At 43.1% G+C, this 15,334-nt stretch overlaps 1 protein-coding gene across 8 annotated transcripts in view; it reads right to left on the reverse strand.

Annotated features, from left to right (window-relative positions):
- The window catches only part of LOC126416736 (dystrobrevin beta), a 604,481-nt gene that overhangs the window by 335,779 nt on the left and 253,368 nt on the right, over nt 1-15,334 (reverse strand). For all 8 annotated transcript variants that reach the window (XM_050084562.1, XM_050084568.1, XM_050084566.1 and 5 more), the window contains exon 3: nt 6,518-6,581. The gene's annotated coding sequence lies outside the window, so the exon portion shown is untranslated. The remainder of the gene's footprint in view (nt 1-6,517; nt 6,582-15,334) is intronic.

Genomic DNA, 15,334 nt, shown 5'->3' on the forward strand with positions numbered 1-15,334 from the left:
ATGGTCAGAAAGAAATTAACCAGCGCTATCCTCCCGTCACAGTACGTCCTAGATGACCAGCAGTGGACGTTGGAAACAGAAATCCCAGTCAATATGGCAGTTGACGTAGAGCTTAACAAAGAATAGACTAATGCAAAGACGATACAGAGTTATTTGTAGCTTTTGATTGATGGTTGTGGGTGTGGTGATATTTCGATGACGATGCACTAAATTGCAAATTCCTTAGCGATCGAATATTTATCTTTTGGGCGAGGAATTAACACAATTGTTAATGTGTAACGAATATACACATTTAATGTTGTACAAGAGATGGATACAATTGTATAGAACGTCGAGGGGAATGATGGCAAAATGGAGTAGGTGAGTTTGTCAAGGGCCTATTCAGACGAAAGTAAAATGAAAAATGTCCAAGTTTATCGAAGTTTCGGTTTACAAATGACGCTTTCGGAAAGATGAAGCTATACCGAATTCCGTTTTCTTTCGTAACAAGGGTGAGTGACGAAACAGTGACACTTCTGGGCGAATGTGGAATGACAGAGCGGCAGAGGTCGTCTGCTCTAGACCAAACTCAAATACAGGAGAATCCGAAGCGAAGTCAAATTAAAAGAGAGCTAGTGGCAGACGGCCTAATTGAGCTGCCCTGGAGCGAAGCTAAATTACAAGGGCAGGCGGCCTAATGACGTCTGCCCTGTAGGAGATGCTAAACACAAGAGAGCCAGATTCACAAGTGGCTCCGTGAAAGCGTAATGCCACCTGATTGGTTATTGCAACAATGCAGGGGAAAGTTGCGGCTTAGTGTGGGATCCGTACGGCCCTTGGACTTTGGCGTACGAATTCCGCACTGTCTCGAACGAGTGGGACCTGAAAATAAAATGTAAAAGAGAAATGTAAGATAATTTTTACTATCAATTTGTAGGGGTCTACGTTGAGACAAGTGGTTTTGTAAACAATGAAGATATCACTGTATTGTAACAGTAAACGGAGAAATAGCCAGGACAAATACCATAATTAGATGAAAAATTTTGAACTGTAGACCAATGTGAATACATGAAGCTGAAGTACCTTGACAAGCGTTTTCCTTTAACACTGGTCACTACCTGGTATAGGTGAGCGTTAGTTAGAAAAGAAACAGCGCAGCCAAAGGAATAAATAACAGTACCCTGCCTCTGTCTCAAAACGAAAACGTTTACGTTTTATCGTATACCACATACACCTTGCAATCTTGGGCCCTAAAATAAAACTGGAAAAGACGGTCAATGTCTGAGAGCGAACGGTGAGCCTTGGTATAATATGAACGCTTATGGACCGAAGTAAGGGTAAGGACTACGTAGCACAACAGGAGAAAAAAAACGCCATATTTTATGCAATGTCTCAGAATTGCAAGTTACTCGTGCACTCGAGAGCTGTTCGGATGCCAGGTGCGGGAGGAGCTGAACCGTGCCTTCACTGTGAAACCTGCAGGCTAATGCCAACATGAGTCACAGCGGATTTCACTTCCTGCCAGAGCGCCTTGGCTGCGACCTTTTCTAACCACGTTTCTCTCTCCGACAAACTCGACACTTTGTCCATTTAAACGAACGCATGTAATGTGTAATGTGCTACCCGTGTCTCAGGATTCCGTTCTACGTTCTTCTGATTCACTTCTGCCACGGAGTCGAACACACAAACAATATATGTAATAAACTTTATTACATATAACATTTCACGAAAATAGTCAACTTCATTGCTTCTTTAGTGGACAAAGTACACGAAATGCCAAGGGTTGAGAAGGGAACAAGCCCAGCTTTACAGTCTCGCAGTGTAGACGCTACGCCGGTGCCTCGTATTTCATACAAGCCATCTCTTAACTTTTAATTTCTGACGTTTCCTAAATAAAGCATTATCTTCTCCATCACACCTGTCATCGCCAAGGACACAATCTTCACAATGCATCTTCAACGAGTAACAAAAATTTTAATTTTGTCACCCAGTAAAAATAAACCTTCCTTATTAATTTTTCTTTATTTGTAGGTAGAAATCTGCAGTCCTGGTACACACTGCAATCCCCGCGCCACAGAACCGTAGCACGGTGTTACAAGATCCAAAACAAAGTTGTGCACCCCATTGACAAAGTGGAGTATGCTGAGGTGAGTCTCAATGACAGAGAACAAATTGGCCGACCACCTCTCTGTCAAGAACCCGAATCGCAAGAGATGTTAAGGCCCTAGTGCTCGAAGACAGTCGTATGACAAGACAGGCAGCAGTGGGCAAAGTGAAAGTACATCACTGATCAGTTTTTATCATCTCAGTCTACATTTGTAACATGACAAAGTTCGTACCCGTCGGTCCCGCGACTGGTCACACCCAGTCAAGAACCATCCTAACTAAAGGAGCATCGGACATCTTGCGGCTGTGTCAGGCGAAGCCAGATGATTTCTTTAGCCGTGTAATCACAATGGAAAGTGCTGAGTACATCACTACGGCACCGAAACAAGGGAGCAAAGTAAGCAGTAAAAACATGTGGATTCATCAACGCCGAAAAGTGCCAACACACAACCATTACAGGAAAAGATGATGATGAGTGTATTTTGGAACGGCCATGGTTTGGTGCTAACGAATGGCTCTGAGCACTATGGGACTTAACTTCTAAGGTCATCAGTCCCCTAGAACTTAGAACTACTTAAACCTAACTAACCTAAGGACATCACACACAACCATGCCCGAGGCAGGATTCGAACCTGCGACCGTAGTGGTCGCGCGGTTCCAGACTGTAGTGCCTAGAACCGCTCGGCCACCCCGGTCGGATTGGTGCTAACAGATTCAGCACGTAAGATGCAAAGTGTCACAGGACCACTCCACCGAAAACTCCTGAGGTGGTTAGGCGAGGCTGTTGCAATAAGAAGCGTTGCGGGAAGCTGTCCGAGGCGATGTATTTGCTCCACAACAACGCTCGAGCGCATTCCGAACAGGGCTCCCTTGTGCTGTCAGGTGTTGCCTCACCCACCGTATACTCTTGACACGCAACGCAGTCTTGTTCCGCGTTCCTTGGATGAGAACCATGGCAGTCATATTCAGGACGATGACAAGGTGATTTTAGAAGTGGAGATCTTTCCGCGAACAGCCAAAATGCAGACTAATACAATCAAGGTCTCCGCCCAGTCAGCCATTGTTAAGAAAACTGTGCCACTTTTAAGGATTAATATCTACAGATAATTAACACCATCACCAATTTTCGTGGCCACAGCTTGATTTCTTTTTGCGAGGAAATAACTTGAAGTTTGTGACTACCCTCGTAAATCCTCACATGCGAATCCCTATAAAGGGTGTTTGTTTTACTATATAGTAAAATTTCTTGGCGTTCCATTCAAGGGGGAGAGGCATGTGAAGGACGACTGCATGTACGTCTGTGTACGACCTGTTTTCAATCTCATTTTACCTGCACGATGTCCGCGTTGGTGGCCCAACAATATTCGTAGTTACCTCCCTGACAGTTCGACCGTTCCGTTTTCTAAGCAGATTCTCGCACGACACGCTGCGTCTTCCTTGGATTATCTGCCGGTTAAGAGTTTTTCAACATTTCTGTTAGGCTCTCTCGCCAGTGAAACAAGCTTCTGACCATTCGCCCTGCCTTTCTGAGTATATAAACCATCTCTCTTGTCAGCCCGACCTAATATGACTACTATACATGTTTCGTCTGTAACCTCGTTTGTGAACGAATTGCAGCATCACAATACCCAACCAATAAGACTGCGACTGGAATTTCCTGTAACTGTACCAACATGACCGTTTCAGCTCATAGCTTTACAGCAGTGTTTTCCGAACTGCGTTCTGCGGAACACTGGTGTTCCATCGGAAGTAAGTGCTCTGCAAAAAATTTTAACAACATGGAATTTTCTATACATTTTGACGATAATTATTTTTTAAAATTTTATGATTTCTGTTTCAATAGTTATGATTTAAAATTGAAGTACTCACTGAATACAACAAGTTTTTCTCATTTTTAAAAATGTTATTAATCTTAAAAATAAACAAGCTATTCCATCGAAGTACCAGGATTCTCACAGTGTTCAGTCAGAGAAAAGTTTGGGAATCCCTGCTCGGCAGTCTAAACAATTACTTCCAAAAATCTACACGACGTAACTGATTCCCGTTGTTACTCAGTTCTTTATTCAAAGACTGAGACTCTTAAGTTTGATAAAGTGTACAACTAAACATTTCCCTAGGAGCCTGTTGTCAGTCTTTGCATCAGTATGATATTTTATCCCCATCGAACTTTATAATACAATTTTTATCTGACAGAATTTCCACACAGACAACTGTGAATACCAGCCTCGTAAAGTCTTAAGACTCCGACGGATTGAGAAGTAGGCAGCTGAGCATCCAAGCAAAAGCGAAGACAGAGTGCGTGGCTAGAGGGTTTTGCATTGAAACACGTATTTTAATGACCATTATGTTTACAGGGGATACAGTGTTAATCCGGATAAAATATCTGTCACTAAACGTCTAACATCCCCTATATTCCTGAAGTGATGTAATTGCATTTGTGAGTCAGCCAAATTGTGTAAAAATTAAAGCTCAACTACTTAAGGCAGTGTGATTTCTTTGTCCACATAGCTTGATTTTAACCAAACGACAGAAAGAGTGACGTGCTCGGAAAACACGTGATTAATTCGGCATCTAGATCGAGAGCTGAAATAATGTACAGAGTATAAGGCGGGTGCGTGATGCGTTCTTTGCGCAGAGAGAGAGAGAGAGAGAAACTGAGTTTGTAAGGGGGGCGACAATGTTGAAGAAAGGCAATGGTCCAAAAATTCTGACCGCTGCGGCATTGTGGTCGCTGATTACTTAAGTCATACGTTTTGTTCGTTTGCCTTCTTGAGAATCATTATTTTGTTAGTTCTTTTAACTTCATACATAGCTCTATTCTTACTGTTACACAAAATTACTGTCATAATTTTTCGGCATTACATATTATCACTCATCCATTTCCTTTAGAATTGTTCTAAAAATCAGTTTCATTTACCTATTTTGGCGTGAATCATTTATTACTGTAATAACTAACGCCAAATTTTAGTTCCAGAAAAGATATTACTTAATTTTGTGTGTATATTTGTCAACTACGTGTGCAGTAGCGATGCCTGACGAGCTTGGCTCACAAACATGCTTTTCCTGTCGCAACTGCGCCGTAGTTCGCCGTTCTACGTTGCCAAATTATTCTGTTTAGATCTTAAGCCCGTCACTTTGACTTAATCGGGCGTGCTTCTTCACACTTTTCAGCTCGCTTTTTAAATAATTATATGAAATTAGTTCCTTTTCATTGTTTTATAATTACTGTTTGCAACATGTACACTGTTCAACAATTATATTCAGTTTTCCTTTTCCTGACATGTATGATGGTCAGTATGGACCGAAACCGTTTGTTCTGACGGCAGTTTGTCTGTAATCATTGACTGGAACCCGGAACTGAGACAGAGAGAGAGAGTGAGATTCCTCTGTCTCTGCCCTACACCACAGGTTCAGCTGTTATTCACACTGTCTGTTCGTCGGCTGGCAAAGCTTTGCTATTGCTAAAAATTTTATCTTCACTATAGCTTGGTATCCTATTACTTGGTGTGTAGCCCATAATGAACCCTACACACGCTAAATAGCGCCAACATGCCTACTCTAAAATGAAAGCCACTACATTCCTCGCGCGACCCGAACTGTATACTAGAGCTAGGGTATGAGGTGGAGAGTGTTTGAAGCTCAGAATGAAGAACAGAGAGGCAACGGCAGGTCGATGCTCTCAGTCGGTGTGCCCGATGAGCTCCAGATGCTCAGATAGCGAGGGCAGTGCCACCAAGTAGCGAGACTCGTGTTCCAGTTCTTATCTGGGACAGTCTCAAACACCCAAGGATGTGCGCAGCTCTCGTCCTTACTGTTCGTCTTAAAGAGTGAACATCTCTTACATTCCTTTACCTTCAGTTATTCGGGTCTATAAACACAGGCAACTAAGCACACGAATTGTGCGTCTGCCATTAAGGCATGCGAAACTTCATTACGACAGAGTGTGATTACATCCACGTACGGCAGAAATAAGTCTGTATTTTGAATATGTACCATTACGTTGTATACGTTCCGTCTGTACACATTCCCTCAACTCCAAGTGTACTTCGAATATCACAGTGCTTCTCACTACGCCTCCACTTCCACCGACCTTTGAACACAACCACTTTCAGGAGTAAATTTAGTTTAACGTGGACTCCGGAATACGATACAAATAGGCGTTTTTCGCGCGCACACACACACACACACACACACACACACACACACACACACACACACACACACACACACACACACACATATATATATATATATATATCATTTCCAAGGCAGAAAGAAGAGACAAACGATAGGAAAAACTACATCTTGAACCATTAAATTTTTAGTACGCCAGGTACAACACGAAGCCTTACAAGACATAGCAATAACTTATATTTTACTGCCCGTCTCAGACAAAACATTTCGAGACAAGAAACATCAGGTGGTTACTCACGAGGTAGCGCCGTGGTTGCGGTGTGACGTCACAGCATCGGTGAACCTCCGGGCCCTGTCAGCGCCTGCGGAAAGAGGAACGCAAATTAATTCAAGACACCTTAAGTAACTGCCGGAACTTTTAGACGATGACGTTGGGAAGCTAAGAAGGAATCGGTCACACAGGAGATGACAGAAAAAGTAACTGCTACGAAAGAGTAGAGGAATGTCAGTACAGATATTGCAAGAAAACATAACACAGAACCGAGAAGAAAAATAAAGGGAAAATAAGCAAATGCAGAAGAAGATATATCAAACTAACAGATGTAAAGGGGCAAATAGCCTACCAGAAACTAAACGACATGCCAAGTAATGCAATCCTGTGGAGGACAAAATTCAGCTCAAACCCGTAATCACATGTTTCGCACTGGTAGCACTGAGTATCTACGGCCGGACGAGTTGTCCGGCGTAGCAGTAATTTTACGCTCTCCATCATGAGAAAATGTCACACTAAAACTGAGCACGCGGCGACGTCACTATTATATCCCTGCGACAAAAATGCGCGCTGTTTCAGTATTCATTTGGTCATGGCACTTTGCATTCATGAGTTAACAGCGAGCCGTGTAGCTTACCATTTATTTCTGCAATTTATTTCAATAATTAATTACCATTTAGAGATTCTACTTCATTCTCATGTCATGTTTTCTGGTACTGTCCTTACAATCTAGATAACGCCTCGGAAGTGTGTATATGTCAACGTAATTGTTCGACATTCTCTGAATAGATATTAAGTATTAAAATAAATTTACAGCAGTCTTCGAAAAAGGTTTATCTGAATCAATGTACGTGCAAACAGAACTATATTCACTGCGAGCCGATCAGCCATTGTATTACTATATATTACACTAATGCTCATAAATTAAGGATGATTTGCAGAATGTGGGGCCACACAACGTGGCACTACACAAAACTGGCGCTAACAGCATAGGCATGTAGGGAACACACACGACACAGATCTGTACGTCCACAGTATTGGTGATAAGTTGAGAAAACCGCCCAGAAACACATGTGTTACAAAACGCCACTGTTTCCTGCGCATGTACCCCGACATGCACACGTACACAGGCCGCAAAACGGGTTGGCATACTCCGGATCAGGTGGTCGAGCACCTGCTGGGGCATAGCTCCCATTCTTGCACCAGTGCCTGTCGGAGCTCCTGAAGTGTCCAAGGGGTTTGAAGACGTGCAGCGATACGTCGACCGAGAGCATCCCAAACGCGCTTGATGGGGTTTAGGTCTGGAGAACAAGCAGGCCACTCCATTCGCCTGATATCTTCTGTTTCAAGGTACTCCTCCACGATGGCAGCTCTGTGTGGCCGTGCGTTATCATCCATCAGGAGGAAGATGGGACCCACTGCACCATTGAAAAGGCGGTACAAAATGACGTCCCGATATACCTAACCTGTTACAGTTCCTCTATCAAAGACATGCAGGTGTGTATGCGCACCAATCATAATCCCACCCCACACCATCAAACCATGACATCCATACAGGTCCATTTCAAGGACATTAAGGGTTTGGTATCTGGTTCCTGGTTCGCGCCAGATGAAAACCCGCCGAGAATCACTGTTCAGACTATACCTGGACTCTTCCGTGAACATAATATGGGACTACTGTTCCAATGGCCATGTACTGTGTTCTGGACACCAGGCTTTACGGGCTCTCCTGTGACCAGGGGTCAGTGGAATGCACCTTGCAGGTCTCTGGGCGAATAAACCATGTCTGTTCAGTCGTCTGTAGACTGTGTGTCTGGAGACAACTGTTCCAGTGGCTGCGGTAAGGTCCCAAGCAAGGCTACCTGCAGTAATCCATGGCTGTCTGCGGGCACTGATGGTGAGATATCGGTCTTCTTGTGGTGTTGTACACTGTAGCGCCTGGACACGTTTCCTGTCTGCTGGAATCGTTGCCATAATCTTGAGATCACACTTTGTGGCACACGGAGGGCCCGTGCTATGAGTTGCTGTGTTTGACCAGCCTCCAGTCGCCCTAGTATTCTACCCCTCAAACATCATCAAATATTCAAATGTGTGTGAAATCCTATGGGATTTAACTGCTAAGGTCATCAGTCCCTAAACTTACACACTACTTAACCTAAATTATTCGAAGGACAAACACTCACACACCCATGCCCGAGGGAGGACTCGAGCCTCCGCCGGGACCGACAGCACAGTCCATGACTGCAGCGCCTTAGACCGCTCGACTAATCCCGCGCGGTTAACATCATCAGTATGTGTTCTTTGAACCATTTTCAACACACAGTCACCATTAGCAAGTCTGAAAACGTCTGCACACTTACTCGCTGCACCATACTCTGACATGCACCAACACACCTCTGCGTACGTGGAATGCTGCCAGCGCCACTGTGCAACAACCACAGGTCAAATCTACAGCATGGTCATATCCTGAGGTGATTTAAACCCGCAAACCGCCCGCCAGAGCGTTGTTTCACCATGTATCAGCATTATCCTTAATTTATGAGCATGAGTGTAATAGTCATGTCAAGTATTTGCTTATGTCATTTAGGCAGGACGAAAATTCTGTGACGTTTCAACTTGCACTTTAAAATGGATATAAAGCCGAAATTATGGCTGTATGAAATAAATGATTAGTAATTTATAGTTTAGTGGCGGAAATTTCTTGAAGAAAAAAAGGTGTGTGTGTAGCGGGAATGCCGCTTACCCGCGGTTATAGTTGCTAACTCGTGTACTCGCTCTACCTACTGAGAGAGTCGAGTCGACTTGCTCCCGGCAGCAGACTCAGTTGACGAGTGGGCTGTGGTGTACTCGAGTCGAGTCTACTGGAACAGAGACGGCGAGTTCGGAGATGACGTCATAGGACTTGCTGGCGAGTATACGGAGCTCTTTTCTGATATCTGCCAGCGACCCTTCCCGGCTTCGCACGGATAACACTAACGACGGTAAGTATTTTAGACCGAACGACTTGTCTGCTGTAGCGTTAATTTAGAGTGTACGGAGCGCTGCATAACCAAATATCATCGTTTTCATGTAAACTAAGCGACTAAAGCAGCACACGCCGTTTGCCGGCGTACCACAGCGTCTAAAGATGTCATCCGACTGCCCGACCCCATCCCGATAACAACCCGAGCCATGCATCAACGGGGTCGCGCCTCCACGGTCGCCAAAACTGCCACGATAATTCACTCAAAACTTTTAATTAAATATGGAACAGATAACAATCGTGGCTCCTGAGAACTTGCCGACTCCAGCGGCAGTCCGCCGCGAGTATCAAAGTTCTTAAGTTTTTTTTCCTGTTTGGATCGTCAGTTTTCTGACTGGTTTGATGCGGCCCGCCACGAATTCCTCTGCTGTGCCAAACTCTTCATCTCAGAGTACCACTTGCAACCTATGTTCTCAATTGCTTGTTGCATGTAGTCCTATCTCTGTGTTCCCCTATAGCGTTTACTCTGTACAGCTCCCACTAGTATCATGGAGGCGTTAAGCCATGTCTATCCTGCTGCCCCTTCTTCCCTTCATTGTTTTCTATACGATCCTTTCTTCGCCAATTCTGCGGAGATCGTCCTCAATTCCTTAGCTGATCAGTCCGCCAAATTTTCAACATTCGTCTGTAACATCACTTATCACATGCTTTCCCTTCTGTTCCGGTTTTCCCACAGTCCAAGCCTCCATACAATGCTGTGCTCTAAACGTACATTCACAGAAATTCCTTCGTCAAATTACGGTCTTTGTTTGATACCAGTAGACTTCTCTAGACAAGTAATGCACTTTTTTGCCAGTAATAGTCTTCTTTTGATGTCCTCCTTGCTCCGTCCGTCATGGGTTATTTTGCTGCCTAGGTATCAGAATTATTTAACTTCATCTACTTCGTGACCATCAGGCCTCATGTTAAGTTTCTCGCTGTTCTCGTTTCTGCTGCTTCTCATTATTTTCGTCTTTCTTCGATTTACTCTCAATCCATACTCTGTACTAATTAGACTGCTCATTCCATTTAGCAGATCATGTAATTCTTCCTCGCTTTCACTGAGGATAGCGATGTCAGCAGCGAATCTTATCACTGAGATCCTTTTCACGTCGAACTTTAATTTCACTCTTGTTCCTTTCTTTTATTTCCGTTATTGCTGCTTCGATATACAGATTGTGCAGTAGGAGTGAAACACTTCATCCCTGTATTATATCCTTTTTAATCCGAGCACTTCGTTCTTGGTCGCCCACTCTTATTATTCCCTCCTGCCTCTTGTACATATTACCCGTCTCTCCCTATAGCTTACCCTATTTTCCTCAGTATTTCACTTTTTCAGGTCGGTAAATCCTGTGAACGTGTCTTGCTTCCATTACCAACCACAACGTCAGAACTGCCTCTCTGGTGCCTTTACCTGTCCTGAAGCCAGACTGATGGTCATCTTACACATCCTCAATTTTCTTTTCCATTCTTCTGTAAATTATTATTGTCTGCAACTTGGATGCACGAGTTAAGGTGATTGTGCGATATTCCTCGCACTTGTCAGCTCTCGCAGTCTTCGGAATTGGGTGGATGATATTTTCCCGAAAGTCAGATGGCATGTCGCCACACTCATACATTCTTGATACCAACGTAGATAGTCGTTATGTTGCCACTTCCTCAATAATTTTATAAATTCTAACTGAATGTTGTCCATCCCTTCTGTCTTATTTGATCTTAGGTCTTCCAAAGCTGCTCCTAAAACAGTCTTCATATAACGACAAAAAAACGCGGCGGAGATTTAACTTACCATACTTCAGCTACTTTGAAATAAACCATTGTAGATTACACATACGAACCTTCCACGTGAATAAATGTATCCATTAGTGAAAATTTTAGCAAAATCACCTAGTCCGTCTGCGATGCTCCTTCGAGAAAGGAGACACACACATTTTAAAATGGAATCCAAACCACGTTTCGCTTCTCGCGAATGTCCGCATCACAGAGGGGTGAATGCTAGGTTAAATGAGAATGACAAATTCGTTGTCTGACCGGGAAACGATCCCGTAAACTTACAGTTTTCAGGCACGCGCTTTATCGCTAGACCACTGGGCCCGATTCCGATGTTGCTCAAGCTTCGTTGTTATGTGGAGATGAATGATTTGAGCGAAAACCACCACATTAAGAACATCAAAGTTAACAGTTTGGCGATCGAGCCCGAGCACAGGTCGGGCCACAGAACTGCTTCGAAACGACCGCACCCGAGTATGGGTCGGGCGACTGTTACACGCCGCTCAGCCTATTAGCCGTCAGGAAGCAGGCCGGCTACTGTGGTGGTGCTGCGTGGAATACCAGCCTATACGTCCCTTGACTGCTGCTCCCTCGTTCTGGTTTTAGAACTACGTCAAAACAAACGTGTAGCCGCGAGTTTCAAACGTTCTCGTTACTGTTTGCCGTTTCTTGTTAATTTTTCTCTCAAATATGTCACGTTTTCTGAGTGAGAAAATTTTTTTAGATGCGTTAGAAGAAGAATTGGAAGTTTCTGGTTCTGAGTGGAAACTGTCTGAATGTGAAGAGAATGAAGAGGATTCACATACAAGTGTCTAGTGCAGTTTTTTCTCAGTATTATTATGACGACTTGTATTGCTCGAATTGCTTCAGTTAGCAGAAAATTTATTTCTGTTCGTCTCGTCTATCTCTCAGAGGAATCTGATGAGCCTGCATCTGCGCAGCCGGTGTTTACTGAACAAAGTCCATCCTCTGCCACTGCAACACAGGCGTCGGCTGCAACACAGCTGTCTGTAACTCCAACAAAGAAGCAACGAATTTCGCGGAAAAAAACCACTGACGCCGAATTAGGCTGGAAACTTGCTGATGATCAGCCTACTGTGCCACAATTTGTAGAGAAAAGTATAGTAATGGCAGCAGTTCATAAGAACTCCACTCCTCCCGATTAGTTTTCGAGCTTTTTCCCCCGATTCCACAATGAAACACAGAAAATCCGAGACGTACAATATCCGAAGTCTGTTTATGACAAACTCAAAGCAGCTTACAGGGTAAAGCCTCACAGTTCTTGTAATTCGTGGGCGGGTGTAAAGCTGCACGAAATGGCATGACCCCATGCATGAAATCAGTCCAATCCTGGATCATTTCTTATTAGAATCATAAAAATCATTCTACCCATCAGAAGACCTCACTATTCACGAAGGCATATGTGGTTTTCGTGGACGAGTGGTATTTCGGGTTTATATAAAAAATAAACCTGACAAGTATGGAATCAATATGTTTATTGTGTGCGATTCCAAAACTGGTTATGTTCTTAGATTAGAGGTATATGCTGGGAAAGGAACACAAGACAACTCCATAATACCATTATCTGCGAGGTTGCTAGCAGATTACCTGTGAAAAGACCAGACTGTTTACATGGACAGATTTTATAGTTCACCAACAGTATTTGTGGCAACGTAAAACGAAAGCAGTTGGTACATGCATGACTAACCGGAAAGAACTACCAAACCAAATTGTTTCCAAAAAACTGAAAAGGTATGAGTCTGTGTCAATGAGGAAGGAACATCTGCTTTGTTTGAAGTGGAAAAAAACAGATGTACCATGCCTGTCCACTGTGCACAAAATGACCAGCTCTGACACGTCTACTCATACAAAGGAAGGTATCAAAGTAAAATCAAAACCAGATGCCATTCTTGGCTATAATATTTACAAAACGGGGGAAGATACGAGTGATCAAATGATTTCTTACTATACTCTTAGGAGGAAACAGATGAAACGGTGTAAGAAATTGTTCTTCCATATGCTTATAATGGCTGCAAAAAAAGCATTTGTCTTATACAGGGAAACCAGGACTCCTGCTAAAAGAAAGACCCGCCATCTTTCCACTCTTCTACGGCAAATTAGTGAAGGACTCATTCACAAAGGTACAAATTTGCCACTAGACAATGTTCCTAGTGAAACTCACAGCAACAGACTTCTAGAACGACACTTCGCACAAAAAATTCCAGCCACTGAGAAGAAAGAGCGTCCAACTAGAGTGTGTAAAGTTTGCTCCGAGAAAACAAAAAAAATCTAGTGGTAAAGCAGGTAGGAAAGAAACCATCTGGTGGTGTCAACACTGCAATGTACCACTCCGCATGCCAGAATGCTTCAAAATCTTCCACACTGAAGCTAATTACCAGTGAATTTACACAAAATTAAAAAACGCATTTTTTGTGAAACCAAAGTTATACATTTCATGTTTGTTGCTATTAATTTTGTCATAAACCAACATAATTAAAATAAACGTTTGGCTCAAATGGTTCAAGTGGCTCTGAGCACTATGGGACTCAACATATGAGGTCATCAGTCCCCTAGAACTTAGAACTACTTAAACCTAACTAACCTAAGGACATCACACACATACATGCCCGAGGCAGGATTCGAACCTGCTACCGTAGCTGTCGCGCGCTTCCAGACTGAAGCGCCTAGAACTGCTCGGCCACTCCGGCCGGCAATAAACGTTAAAAATACACCTTAGAGACTGCTCTTTCATAATATATATTCTGTTTCAAGATATCTTAAATAGTAACGTGCCAGTGACATTTCAAAAACGGCTAAAAATGGCCGGTCCACTGGACCACGAGCGTGTCTAAGCTGCCGATCCTCAAAGTGTTAACCAGAAGCACAGTTGCATGTGCCATAGTCAGGGCCGTTAACAACACACATGCAGCCGCTTATTAAGCCGAAACCCAAGAAGCACCAACTGGTCGGTGCAAACGCGTTACCAGTTTATGCCCGTTTATTTTTTTTTAAGAAATGATTGCTTTCTCGGCCAGTGTAGTAGTATAAGGCATTAATTATGCGGTCACATACACACGACACCAACCACGTGCTGTACCAGGTCGACGACACACGCAGATTGACAAGTGTCCGACACCAGCCGGCACACCCGCACTCGTTCTCGCCTCTACAACAGTGGTTCAATTGTCTTTGGGTCCCGACATGAAACATAATAACCTAAATGTGAAGGGAGAGGGCATTTTGACCTTTTTCCCCACTTGAAACCCCCTCCTCTCCCAACGTATTTTAGAATAATAATCGAACGAAAGAGGGTTCGTTACAGCAGACAAGTAATTGGCTATTAAATCGAGCTGCATGTAAACCGACCCGTGCACTGTATCCTATACTCATGGCATCTACACTTAGGTTCAGTACTCTCTGAAAACAGTTATTTCATATACAACTTTATGGGCATTGATCAGTCTCTCTTATAGCAATATCGTTCATCCTGCTTCACCAAAGAAGTCAGATTGTTTGATCCAGTTCGCGTTCAGAATATTTTAGTTACTTAGTTCCTTTACGCAAAACCGTTCAAGACTTCTTCCGATATCCAACACGTCTATAAATAATTACTTTGTCTTGTGCTACTAATGGTCATCGTGCAAGTTATGATTCTGCGATCTTCAAAAGGCCCCCCAACCCGCGATTCTCCACAACTAAAATATTCTTCTTTAGTATCAAACTTTTGTCGGTGCTTCTATGCCTCAACACTCTTTATAACAGACCTGTTTTCTTAGTTACGGCAGTAAGTGAAAGTGACAGAGATAATGCAACATTATGATGCCATGTAACAGTTTTATTATCCATCTAAAATAAATAACTTAGCATGTAGAGCAGTACAATTATTTAGTATCAGTTTGAAACTACTAGACACTAACTAGAATTATGTTAATATAAAAGCGAAGTTATTGAATAAGTAACATTCATACAAGGAAATAAATTTCCTATTAATAATAAAAACAAAATGTACTGAATATGCAAGCAAACAGAACAGAAAAGACATATGACGAAGTTAAGAAGATGAGTGAGTTGAT

Source organism: Schistocerca serialis, chromosome 8, assembly GCF_023864345.2.
Source record: "Schistocerca serialis cubense isolate TAMUIC-IGC-003099 chromosome 8, iqSchSeri2.2, whole genome shotgun sequence".
Classification (NCBI taxonomy): domain Eukaryota; kingdom Metazoa; phylum Arthropoda; class Insecta; order Orthoptera; family Acrididae; genus Schistocerca; species Schistocerca serialis.